General features: G+C 40.0%; 1 protein-coding gene across 1 annotated transcript in view; it reads right to left on the reverse strand.

The window, feature by feature from the left end:
- The window catches only part of LOC126092753 (WD repeat-containing protein on Y chromosome-like), a 411,016-nt gene that overhangs the window by 50,058 nt on the left and 348,873 nt on the right, over positions 1 to 12,085 (reverse strand). The gene's annotated exons all lie outside the window — the stretch shown is intronic.

Raw genomic sequence — 12,085 nt, forward strand, 5'->3', positions numbered from 1 at the left:
TACTGCAAGATGTTCTGCCTACAGTCTGACAGCATACAAAGTTATGTTTTCTGCTGAAGGGACAGCCTAATGGTAGGTGCTAGCATCTATAATTTCATTGCTCTATACCACATTGGATGACTTTTCTGGTCATGTGTTCCTATCCCCAATTTGTTCCTCAAAACACCCTCTACACCCTCTGACATTTAATGAAACATTTCTGGGACACCAATGGAGTGGGTGTCACAAAGAACAAACTGAAAGGAGTTGCCAGTGCCTCTATCCTTGAAGGTCCTTGTGAATGTGTGTGTGTGTGTGTGTGTGTGTGTGTGTGTGTGTGTGTGTGTGCGTGTAAGAAAGAGAGAGAGAGAGAGAGAGAGAGAGAGAGAGAAAGAGAGAGAGAGAGTGTGGAGGTGGATAAGTACTGAAGCATCTGATAGCAGCCATCAGCTTTCCCATGATGTCATCAAGATAGCAGACAGAATATTAACAACTTTATTCAATGTAGTGATCATAAGAACACAAATCAATACAATTAAGTTGACAGAAACAACTGCATAGCAAAAAATTTAGTTGAGATTATTCCAAGAAGAATATGAAAGTAACAGGAGTCTTGAAAGAATTAGATATTGGATGGAAAGAAATAAAATACACAACATATACACCCAAACAAAACATTATTCAGATTACCATTATGCCAACACTAAATAAATCCCCTGAAAATCTAACAAATCTGGTAGTACCATTTTCATTTAACTTATGTAAGTAAACTGATTTTATGATACCAGTTAATGAAAAATCTGCAAAACATAGTACTAAAAACTAAAACTCACTTAATTTATGTAGCTAGAACAAAGCCCACAATACCAGGGAACCAAAATTTGCTCCAGAAACTGATAAAAAAAAAAATCACTTAACCAGAAGTAAGTGTGAGTGTATGAGGGTTTTTGCAGCATGGCGATACAATAAAATCTTCACAGGTTTCTTGCTGCATAAGACTGCAGTGTGAGAAAAATTGCCCATATGATAGTTTGTAGGGTGATGAGCGACTAGACCTGGATGTGTGGAGTACCTTTAACTCTTTAGAAGCTGAGTGGCAATTTGTACATAGCATAAAAAATTCCATTTCCAACACTGATAAGAACCCCCATAATACTGACATTTCAACCATTTTCTTGTAATGAAAACACCTGATAATATTATAGACAGTGTCTGGAAAGTAAGGATGAATGTTAAAGTACTGTAGAAGTACTGTAGAACATACAAACCTTATTGAAAATTTAATTTCTTTTACAAACACATTAAGTAACTTCTCTCATATATGTATGAAAAATTATCTCCTCCATATGACCACTCAAGGCAATGTGGCAATGAGCTATGCATTCACTGATGTTCTTGATGATGTGTTCACGCACATCTGGTAGAATGCCATTAATAAATGTAAACTCTGTCCACAGGCCCTGGCTGACCCAGCAGTACCAACTGGCCACCGTGTCATCCTCAACCTACAGGCGTCACTGGATGCGCATATGGAGAGGCATGTGTTCAGCACACTGCTCTCCCGGCCATATGACAGTTTCCAAGACCAGAGCCATTACTTCTCAGTCAAGTAGCTCCTCAGTTTGCGTCACAAGGGCTGAGTGCACCCCACTTGCCAACAATGCTCGGCAGGCCATCCAAATGCTAGCCCAGTCAAACAGCGCTTAATGTCTGATTGGACGGGAAGTGGTGTTACCACTATGGCAAGGCTGTTGGCTGGACTGCCATTAATAACCAATTTAATTTTATCCCTCAAGTGGTGTATTGTTTGTGGTTTGTTCATGTAAATTTTTGATTTCACAAATCCCCTCAGTATGACCACCCAAGCCCATGTGGCAATGAGATATGCATTCATTAAAGTTCTCAATGATGTGTTCACAAACATCTGGTGGAATGCCATTAATAACCAATATAATTTTATTCCTCAATTGGTGTGTTATTTGTGGTTTGTTCATATAAACTTTTGATTTCATGAATCCCCACAAAAAAGGACACAAGGTGTAAGATCACATGATCTGGCAAGCCATTCCTGATTGCCATGCAAAGATATAATTTTTTGAGGAAACTTCATTCAGCAGAGCAATCATTTCATGGAATATGTGACATGTCACACCATCTTGTTGAAACCAGAACTCATCATTTTCATCAATAAGAGGGAAAGACCAATCAGAAATCATGTTTTGGTAATGCTCACCATTCACAGTGGTGCCAGCACCCTTGTTATTTTCAAAAAAGTACATGCAAATCACTCCTTCTGCCCAGAACCCACACCACACACTTGTGGGTTGTGGATGCACCTTATCTTTCACTGTAACTCACAGATTTTCACTACCCCAAATTCTGCAGTTCTGCTTGTTGATGTACCCACTGAAGTGGAAGTGTGTCTCATCTGAGAAAATTAATCTTTTTGTGAAGTTCTCATTCTCCACTTGTTGAACCAAAATCCATTAAGCAAATCAATGTCTCTTTCCACAATCCTGTGTAAGTTGAATCTTGTACACATGCATTTTCAGTTTTTTTGAAAGGGTTTCATGCAGTGAACTTCGTGATAAATTCAATTGTTAAGCTCACTGGTGAACTGATTTTCTGTGCCTTATGATCACATTATCACACGTGACTGCAATGTTTTCTTGTGTTCAAACAGAACACGTTCATCCTGGTTTCTTAACATTTGAAGCGGAACCCATGGTCTCAAATTTCTGGATCAACTTCTAAACTGATGATTCAATTAGAGCAGTATTATGTCCGAGTGTCACACACAGTTCATGAATGGTTGCCATGGGACTTCTGCTGTTTCTGTAATAACTTTCTATCACTTGGTTACATTGCTCAGTTGTCATCTGTTCCATGACAAAAATGAACATAAAAAAACAATGCTTCCCACACAAAAGCTATCAGGCAACTAATGAGAAGCATTGCAGATAGCAAACATGGAAAAACCATAGCTGCTGCAGTAGCCACCAGACAGATCGCGGGAGGCGCACATCGGCATGGCGCGTCACGGACGGTAGTTGCCGCAAGTAGAGTCCCGTCCACCAGAGGGCACACGAGAATTCGGATGCAACCTCTGCTGGCATAACAACAACAACAACTCAGGCAGCACGGGCCGTGCCCAGTCAGTTAACATCGGGCCTGCCTAGGACTCAGTCCAGGTCTATGCTAAGTGAAGTGCTACGTAAACGTGAACAGTGTTACTACAGCTGCCAACCATCATATGGCAAGGTGGAGCAAAATTCAAATTCGTCCTTACTCTTCCTGGACACCCGGTATTTTTTCCATTTTGTGGTGGCAAAGGAGGGAGGAGTGAATGGGGGGTTACCATCATTGAGTATGATCGCAACATTTTAGAAAGACTGTTCTCTCTTTCCATCTTCTGGCAAAGTGCCAGTGTATCAGAGTCCATCTCTTTGTATAGGTATCAGCAGTGGGCATTAAAATCTCACAACAGTCACTCCACAACATCTTAACAACAGCCCAGCTGCATCTTTAGATAGCTGACAACTGATGTCTGCCTTCCACTGTGATGCAGAGTTCTGTCTCTCCTATCTTGTTGCTGTAAAGGCTGGTTGGCAAGTGGTGCTGAGCACAAAATACATATCACAATTAAAAATATTCGTCAACACTGATATCTTGAATGGTTCCTTAACAATTCTGTCCTGTAAATCATTAACTGAGCAGACGACAGTCCCGTAAATCATTAACTGAGCAGACAACAGAAATCTTTGTTGAATCAAATGCGCTTTTCTGTTTAGCAGTGCTCGGCCAGTGCATATCTATTTTCCTGCCCCAGTCTCACATTGTATACCTGTTCCATGCAACATAGGTAACCACAGCTCTGCACTTGTTTGATATAAGCTCTTCCACACCCACACATGATATTTGTCATTCCCAGGCATACAAAGTCTGAGGTTATCTTTCATACTGACCAGAGGTTTCCTTATTTCTACAAGTGGTTAAAATGTGGACTTTTTTAGGCAGGATGTTGTGTACATAGTGCTCACAGGTAGACATCAAACCTAACAGACACATACATCCTCCTGGCATGGCACATAGTGCTTGTAGATTTGATTTGTTTGCTAATGTCTGCTGGATATTATGGTCACCTATAAATTTATCTTGTGCAGCTGGTCTTTCTATTCAGTATTTCTATTCAGTCTTCACCAAGCTTGGATCCTCTTACCCAAAGATTTTGTGAATTAGCCAGAGAAAGAGCTCACTTCTCTCCTCAGAAAACGTAAGGCACTGGTAACCAGAGTTCCATCGTTTCAATGATATATTGTCAGATTAACCTTTAATACAATATATTTTACAAAGATCACCAGGTTCCTGCTCCTTTCTGGTCTGTATACAATAAAACATGTCAGTTACATTAATTTTACATAACATTCATTGCTAATGCAGGGTCTTTGGTTATTCCTTGGTAGTCCACCACAGCACCTTCCATCAGTGGCTGCACAGAATAACATGTCCGCCACAGCAAGTGATGATTTCCATTCACCACACATGCCCAAGAGAGGTGTAACTCCTAAATGTGTTCTTGACTCTGTGTATACAGAAACCTAGTGACAGTGTTTTGCTCCACTCTAGTCAAAATAACTTAAAATAACAGTTCTTCTAAAGGTTGAAAATATTATTATCACAATAATAAAAGAAATATACAACTGAAGCAGTATTTTCAATCTCTGGTATAATGCTGAATTGTGGATGTTCTTGCAACAGGATTGTTAATAGTTTTTCTCTCTATACTCATGTGAATATCTGCATTTCTCAAAGAGCCTGAGAGTGCACTATTGTATTTACCCCACCCAGCTAGCTGCATGGTCCAATGCAATTCTTCCCATGCAGGAAGGCATGCCAGTCCCTGGCACAAATCTGCCCAGTGGATTAGTGTCAAGGTCCAGAGTGCCGGCCAGCCTGTGGATGGTTTTAAGGCGTTTTTCCATCTACCTCAGTGAATGTTGGCTGGTTCCCCTTAATCCACTTTAGTTGCACTATGTCAGCGATTTCTGCACAAACACTGTCTCCATGTACACATACACCATAATTACTCTGCCACGCAAACATTTGGGGTTATGCTTGTCTGGTATGAGACATTCCCCTGGGGGTCCACTGGGGGCTGAACTGCACAATAACCCTGGGTTCGGTGTGGGGCAGCAGGTAGGTGGGTGGACTGCTGTGGGCTGTTGTGGAGTTCTGAATAACTGAGGGCTATGGTGGGGCAAAGCCTCTCCAACGTTTCTAGGTCCCCAGTTTAATACACATACATACCATGGTATTTCCTAACAAAATGTCATGTTACATTACAAGATCTTGCGCATTTCTTGTAGAAGCTGCACCAAGAATTGCAGGAATGCAATGTACTACTCTGTCTCACAGTTTTCTCCTTCTTTACTCTTGTCATTGCATCTGTGTGTCCCCAAGTTCCATCTTAATTTCCTCATTTCTGTAGCTGTTGAAACAAAAGTCTAGTTTAAGTGTTCCATCTCCATCAGTAAGCTGCTGCCACCACATACATTTTTTACTCTGTGCACTGGAATTATCAAAACAGACTATCACTGAGTAATATAATTTTGATCTCATACTTTTAAGACCACATATACAAAGTTACACAAAATAGCTATTTTTTATTGCTCTATTTCATTAAAATGTAATATTCAGTGTACAGTTTTCAAAATACAGGTGATGATAGTACATTTGATGCTTATAGAAGTATTGTCCTTGAAAGAATATTCATGGTTTATAATCTGTACAAATCAAGCACAGGTGAAAATTCAGTGAGCAGATAGTTGCTTATTTCTAAATTTGCACAGCTCATTTCAAGGCACTTATTGTGCTCTTCTTAGCAAACATTTTACTTATTCCAAACATTTAAGTTTCACATGTTATTCATATTCAAAACTTAATTGCTCAGTAGAATTCCAATCATAAATAGTTATCATTCTCAAAATTTAGTAATATAGTTTTGAAGCCCAGATTTTTTGGTTCCAATAATGCCAACTTTCACCAGAATTTATGAAAAGGATAGATTGGTACTCATGAGATAGATGAGACACAGAGATGCAGACAGCCACAATGAAAACACTACTACACATTTAAGGTTTTGGCCAAAATAGGAAACACACACATATACATACAAGCACACAAAACACAGAGACATGATGATTGTCCCTATTCACTGTGGCCAGACTGAGGGCTGCAACAGTAGCGGATGGAACCAGCAATTTGTTGTGATTTTCAGGAGGCATGGGCAGAGAGGGGGAATGATAAAAGGGTAGAGGTATGGGAAGATGTTTTCCAGGTTGTGGGAGCACACAGAGAAGATGGGGACAGAGCAGGGCTGTTAGGTGCAGTCGGGAGATGTGGCTAAGGGGAAGGTAGGGGGGGGAAGCCGAATGGAGAAAAGTCAAGAAGGGAAAAAGACTATAGGGTGAGTTGGTGTAATACACTGAAGCATGAAAGAAACTGGTATAGGCATGCATATTCAAATACAGAGATATTTAAACAGGCAGAATATGGCTCTGTTGTTAGCAATGCCTATATAAGACAAAAAGTGTCTGGCACAGTTGCTAGATTGGTTACTGTCACTACATTGGCAGGTTATCAAGATTTAAGTGAGTTTGAATGTGGTGTTATAGTTGGTGCATGAGTAATGGGACATAGAATCTTGGAGGCAGCGATGAAGCTGGGATTTTCCTGTATGACTATTTTATGAGTGTACTGTGAATATCAGAAATCTGGTAAAATATAAAATCTCTGACATCACTGCGGCTGGAAAAAGATCCTGCAAGATTGTGACCAACAATGACAAGGGAATTGTTCAACGTGACAAAAGTACAACCCTTCTACAAGTTGCTATCAATTTCAATGCTGGGCCAACAAGTGTCAGCATGCAAACCATTCATTGAAACAACATCAATATGAGCTTGTGAAGGCCCACTCATGTATCCTTGATGACTGCATGACAAAAAGCTTTACACCTTACCTGGGCCTGTCAACACTGACATTGGACTGTTGATGACTGGAAACATGTTGACTGGTCAGATGAGTCTCGTTTCAAATTGTATTAAGCAGATGACCTCATGAATCCATGGACCCTACATGTCAGAAGGGATTCATGGAGCTGGTGGAGGCTATGTAATGGTGTGATATGGGATCCCCAATATGTCTAGAAATGATTCAGACAGGTGACATGTATGTAAGAATCCTGTCTGATCTCCTGCATCCATTCATGTCCATTTTGCATTCCAAAGCAGTTGGGCAATTCCAGCAAGACACTGCAACAACCCACACATCTAGAATTGCTACATAGTGGCTCCAGGAACACTCTTCAGAGTTTAAATGCTTATGCTGGCCACCAAACTCCCCAGACATGAACATTATTGGGCACTTCTGGGATTCTTTGCAACATGCTGTTTGGAAGAGATCTCCACCCCCTCATACTCTTGTGGATTTATGGGCAGATGTGCAGGATTCTTGGTGTCAATTTCCTCCAGCAGTACTTCAGACATTAGTCGAGTCCATGCCATGTCATATTGTGGAACTTCTGCAGGCTCACAGCGATCCTACACGATATTAAGCAGGTGTACCAGTTTCTTTGGCTGTTCAGCATAGAAGGCTGTGTAATGCTAGAGGTGGGAGCAGGTAAGGGAATAGGTAGGTGAAAGACAGGGATTAGTGAAGATTGAAGCCAGGGGAGTTACAGGAATGTAGAATATGTTGTAGAGAGAGTTCCCATCAGCACAATTCAGAAGAGCCAGTGTTGATAGAAAGGGCCCAGATGACACAGTCTATCTAGCAGTTAAAATATCACCCTTAATGTGTGAAAGGAAAGTATTTTAACTACCAATTATTCCAACTGTGAATAAAATATACAGTCTTTAGTTCTATCTATATCTGGACAATGGTAATAGTGAATTCTCAGTCATATCATCAGATCAACGTAAGAGTTTGGTCCTCCACCATTCACAGGTATGAAGACAAGTTAAAACTAGAAAATTTCAAGCACAGATAATAAATCTGGGCTGAAATTACCTCTTCTGAGAATGTTGACATGAGGAAGGAATTTCAGATCGGAATGGGAAGGTAGTGCCATTTCATAGTGAAGCACATTTTGTTGGGAAGCATGCTCAGAAACTGGGTGGTCCAACTGTCCCTTGGCCACAATTTGGCACTGGCTGGATCAAATGGCTTTGAGCACTATGGGACTTGACATCTGAGAATATCAGTCCCCTAGAACTTAGAACTACTTGAACCTAACTAACATAAGGACATCACACATATCCATGCCCCAGGCAGGATTCGAACCTGCAACCGTTGCGGTTTCGCGGTTCCAGACTGAAGTTGGCACTGGCCATTCATGTGGATGGACAGCTTGTCAGTTGTCAAGGGGTAGAAATGGAATTCACCGCATAATGAGAATCAAAACCCTGGCACAGAATGTGATACAATTGCTCCAGTTCTGGGTGGTACTGAATCCTAAACCACCTGAGGAATGCTCCCTTGTGGCTGTAGGATGGTATGTTGATGGTGTTAGATGACTGGAGAGACAAGGCATGGAAGATGCGCTTCTGTAATTTTGGTCTGTGAAAGCCTCAGTGAAACACTTACTACATTTGGAAAGGGACTGCTCTTCACACACAGATGTGATGACCATGGGTTGCTAGGCTGTATGGAAGGGACTCTTTGGTATGTAATGGGTGGCAGCTATCAAAGTGGAGGTATTACTAGTGATTGTTAGATTTGATTTTGATGGAGGTATAGATGTAGCCATGCTTGAGATGGATGTTAACACTGAGAAATGTGGCTTTTTGGGTTGAGGAGGACCAGGTGAAGCAAACAGTTAAGGAGGTCTTGAGGTTTTGGAGGAATATGGATAGGACATCCTCACCCTCAGTCCAGATCACAAACATGTCATCAGTGTATCTGATACAGGTGAAGGGTTTGGGATTCTGTGTGGTTAGGAAGGATTCCTCTAGATGGCCCATGGATAAGTTGGCATAGGATTTCTGCACAGTGGATTCTTTTTAGGTGATGCCTTTTGGGGGAAAGGATATCCTCACCCTCAGTCCAGATCACAAACATGTCAGCAGTGAATCTGATACAGGTGAAGGGTTTGGGATTCTGTGTGGTTAGAAAGGAATCCTCTAGATGGCCCATGGATAAGTTGGCATAGGATTGCTGTACAGTGGATTCTTTTTAGGTGATGCCTTTCGGGGGAAAGTTTGATGACTTTGTTCCTGCTCTGTTTCGATTCTGGATGATAGATGGTAGTGGGAAGGAGTTTCTGAGGGTGTGGCAAGGTTTCTTGGCTACAAGACATTGTGGGGGAGGTTTGGAGGCTCTTGTAGAGGTGATGAATAGTGGTAGTTCAAGGTGGGAGTAGGAGACAAACTGTTTGGAGATATTTTGTACTGGTGTTGTGCTTGTTGCTCTATGTTCAGGAGGACAAGAATTTCTGTGGGATTAACTTGATGGTCAGGCATTTTCGGGGATTTCCATTAGCTAGGCAACAATGCAGGAACAGTATGTGGGGCTGGGTTCAGGCTACAGAATGGAGAACATTTCTGAATAGGTGCAGATGAAAGGATCTAGGATCCATAGTGGATCGGTGAATCGGTGAATATGCGTGTAGGTCTAAACTGATTAGGTGAGGTTAGTGCTGGAATAAAGGAAGAGAATGAGAGAGGGATGGAGGCAGGGGGTTGATAAGGTTGAGGTCCAACAAGTTTCTGTGGCACAGGAAGGTGCAAAAAATGAAATAAGAAAATACTTGGGAGTAAGGAAGTAAGAGTGATAAGTTTGAATGTTGATCTTTTATAACCAGCAGATGTAATTATTCCTAGACCTCATGATTTTGTTGTGTTTTCATGTCACATTTGAGGTGGTTGGGAGTTGGCTGGGGAGTGGTAAAATGCTGGGCAAATTAAACTGTATTTCCATAAATAACAATTTAGAATGGTATCTCTTAAACAAAATAATCTCTTAACAGCAAAGGATAACAATTAACATGGAAGATAGAATGGCCTTTAAGCAAAAATCAACTCAAAGTAATTAAGTACAATTTTCAAACTTTTAAAAGCATGTAACACAAGTACATTTACAGCAGTGTGTAAAATAAAATACAAAATGGGTCAAGACAACATTGAAAAATTGTGTCCATGTGCTTCAGATCAAGCTATAATAATAATAATAATAATAATAATAGTAATCTTGAACAACTAATTCGGCAGTATATGCCCCATCAGGTTATTACAGACTAGTTTCTTATAATACAAAAACGCTCAGCAAAAATATGTCCGTAAAATCAGTCCAAATACACCATTGCAGACTGCCAGAATAAAACTTTTTATTTTGCAATACTATTAAATTTCTGGCCCATGGCCTATCAGAATAATACACCAACAGCCACCTCTCAGTGGTGCTATCAAAGTTTTTTTGTGACTCGCATACGATTGTGATGGTGTTATCCTAATGCATTACGTTCCTCCATGGCAGACCATCAATGCACAGTACTACTGTTCATTTTTGGAGCATCACCTGTGACCATCTTTGCAAAAGAATTGGCGACACTTTCTGCACAACCCACCCATCATTTTGCACGACAGTGCACAGACGCATACAGCACAAGCTGTGGCTGCTCTGTTCAGTTTATGGGACTGAGACGTACTGTACCATCCACCATACTCCCCAGACTTAAGTTCTTGTGACTTTGATTTGATTCCAAAGATTACTTTGTGGCATTTGCTTCAGAACTCTTCCACAGATTCAACAGGCAGTAGACCGCCCCTTTCACACCGTCAACAGAACATGCTCTGCTAATGGTATACTATGCCTTCCACATTGCTGGCAATGGGTTCTACACAATGCTGGTGACTACTTTGAAGGACATTAACTGGTGCAAACATGTAACACTTTTGTATCAGTTGTGAATAAATAGTTGGCACTATTTAAGTTCCAACCCTCACACATCTGTCCAGTGTTGTATAAAGAAATAATAGAACCCTGAGGCAGCTCTTGTTCTCATTTTCCTTTTTTAATTTTCTTTTTATTTTTTTAATTAGTTGTGAACTTATTTCCACACAGACAAAGACACACATAACAATGCAGTGAAGTCCACTTCTTCTAAGCTCCTTCTTGAATTCAGTACAGTAATAATTATGAAATTAACATTAGCTCCCAAGCAACATACAAACTGCATTAATCCTAGTCTCACTAATGCAAGACAATGAGAACTCTGGGTTTGAGTCCCAGTTCAGCACAGATTTACACATGTCACCTATTACAGTTAAGTTGCATATGAGGAATAAATTCAGATTAAAAATGCCATCAAACAAAAATTGCATCACACTAATATCATAATTAATAAATGCCAATTATATTTTGGTCTAACCTAGTTTGAAATGTCCATGCCTGATCAACCATACAAGATCCTTGAGGGTACAAATGCTCTTAAATACTCACACAAAAAAATAAAAAGCTTCACTCTCACATCTGCTACCCCTATGACTGAGAAAGCATAGAAACACTAAGCTAATTATTACCATAACTAACCTGTCATAGAAACAATGATTCATACCACCACATCTCTTTTTGCCTTCTCTCTCTCCACATAAAACCTTATGACTAACTATGTGTGCTAAATGTGGCATCTACATCATGATAAATATAAGAGATTTTCATGATCAATATATTTAGATTTGTATATAATAATTATGATGTATTCATAAAAGTTTTTTTTTTAATTTCTCATTTGATTAATAGAGAATTGTATAATATTTGAAGTTCAGTAATACATTATAATTCAATTCTTAAATATTATTACTTCCTGCTCTTCACAATTCAAACTTACTGCAGGTAAATTAGCATCTCATTTATTGTTCTTAAAACAGTGGTTAAGATTTGTTAAGGATCATTACCGTTATACCAACTCACTACAATGTACAACATTGTCTGTGGGTTAACTTACACTCTGCTTCTAGATGTCTTTTGTTATGATCTTTTGCTCAAAACAAAATATAAATATATGTTCACAAATGGGAAAGAATTTGGTTCTCTATAGTTTTACTTT

The sequence above is a fragment of the Schistocerca cancellata genome, chromosome 7 (assembly GCF_023864275.1).
Source record: "Schistocerca cancellata isolate TAMUIC-IGC-003103 chromosome 7, iqSchCanc2.1, whole genome shotgun sequence".
In the NCBI taxonomy this organism is placed as follows: domain Eukaryota; kingdom Metazoa; phylum Arthropoda; class Insecta; order Orthoptera; family Acrididae; genus Schistocerca; species Schistocerca cancellata.